A 1960-nucleotide genomic window follows, 5' to 3' on the forward strand; every position below is an offset into this window, starting at 1 on the left:
GTCTGGTTCCCATCATAGAGCGAGGCCGGGGGCTAGAGAGGCCCGAGCTCTTCCGGTCCGCCCCGCGCGGGGGAGAGGGAGGAAGATGCCTTTAACACGTGATACAGGCTAACCCGGAACAGGAAATGTATCATGTGATGTAACACACACACCCCGGCTGTGCCGCGACCCGGATACTGACCCCCCCCCCCGTGCTGTGCCCCCCCGTCGTGTCCCCCCCCCGATACCAACCCCCCTGTGCTGTGCCCCCCCCGGATACTGACTCCCCCTGTGCTGTGCCCCCCCGTAGTGTCCCCCCCCCGATACCAACCCCCCTGTGCTGTGCCCCCCCCGGATACTGACCCCCCTCCGTGCTGTGCCCCCCGTAGTGTCCCCCCCCCGATACCAACCCCCCTGTGCTGTGCCCCCCCCGCTGTGCCCCCCCCCCGGATACCAACCCCCCCGTGCTGTGCCCCCCCCGGATACTGACCCCCCCTGTGCTGTGCCCCCCCGTCGTGTCCCCCCCCGTGCTGTGCCCCCCCCGGATACCGACCCCCCCCCGCTGTGCCTCCCCGTGCTGTGCCCCCCTGGATACTGACCCCCCCTGTGCTGTGCCCCACCGTAGTGTCCCCCCCCCCGGATACCGACCCCCCCCCCCGCTGTGCCCCCCCCGGATACCAACCCCCCCGTGCTGTGCCCCCCCCGGATACTGACCCCCCCTGTGCTGTGCCCCACCGTCGTGTCCCCCCCCCGATACCAACCCCCCTGTGCTGTGCCCCCCCCCGCTGTGCCCCCCCGGATACTGACCCCCCCTGTGCTGTGCCCCACCGTCGTGTCCCCCCCCGATACCAACCCCCCTGTGCTGTGCCCCCCCGATACCAACCCCCCTGTGCTGTGCCCTCCCCGGATACTGACCCCCTCCGTGCTGTGCCCCCCCGGATACCGACCCCCCCATGCTGTGCCCCCCCACCCCCAGGGCACTGACTCCTGTGCTGTGCCCCCCCGGATACTGACCCCCTTGTGCTGCGACCCCCACCCCTAGGGCACTGACTCCTGTGCCCCTGTTGCCAGCCCAGAGGGCCCGAGGGGGCAACAGGGTTCGTTGCCCGGTGTGCGTCGCACCAATAGACACACCAGGGTGGAGAAGCAAACCAGATTTATTTGAATCTCGAAAAGGCACTCAGGAGACCAGCATGTCTTAAATCAGAAGCGTAGCAAATACAAGCAAGTTTCCCATTTTATATTCCAAGCTGTTTGTGTGCAAGCCTTTGTTCTGTTCCCCGTTTACCCCTCCCTTCCCGACAGCGGTTACAGCAGGCAGTACATTGTGGCCTGTTAGAAAAGTTCTCGTCCGCACGTTTATCTTTGGCCTTGCAAACTAAGACGTAGTAGGCTTCTCCCTCCTCCTTTCCCCGCTCTTATCACTATTGCTTCTGCTAGTGTGAGCGAAACTGCAGCTGTCTGCTAAAAATGCTGACCGTTACATATTCTGCTTCAGCATTTAGGCTGTTAGCATGGAGGCTGGTTAAAGTTCACAAGATGGAGTTACTGTGGCTCACTTAGACCCAGAGCAGGGGGGTTTCATCGGCACTTATGGCCTTCCACCCCCCCGAGTTACCTGGTAGCTATGCCTAGTGACGCCAACACCCCCCCAGCCTCAGGATACTGACCCCCCCGAGCTGTGCCCCCCAGATACTGTGCCCCCCACCCCGGATACTGATCCCCCCCCCATGCTGTGCCCCCCACCCCCAGGGCACTGACTCCTGTGCTGTGCCCCCCCCACCCCGGATACTGATCCCCGCCATGCTGTGCCCCCCACCCCCAGGGCACTGACTCCTGTGCTGTGCCCCCCCACGCCAGATACCGACCCTCCCCGTGCTGCGCCCCCCACCCCCAGGGCACTGACTCCTGTGCCGCCCCCCAGCCTCAGGATACTGACCTGCACACATTTGGACTCAACGATTGGACATGTCAGTATACA

The sequence above is a fragment of the Chrysemys picta genome, chromosome 14, assembly GCF_011386835.1.
Source record: "Chrysemys picta bellii isolate R12L10 chromosome 14, ASM1138683v2, whole genome shotgun sequence".
NCBI classification, from domain to species: Eukaryota; Metazoa; Chordata; order Testudines; family Emydidae; genus Chrysemys; species Chrysemys picta.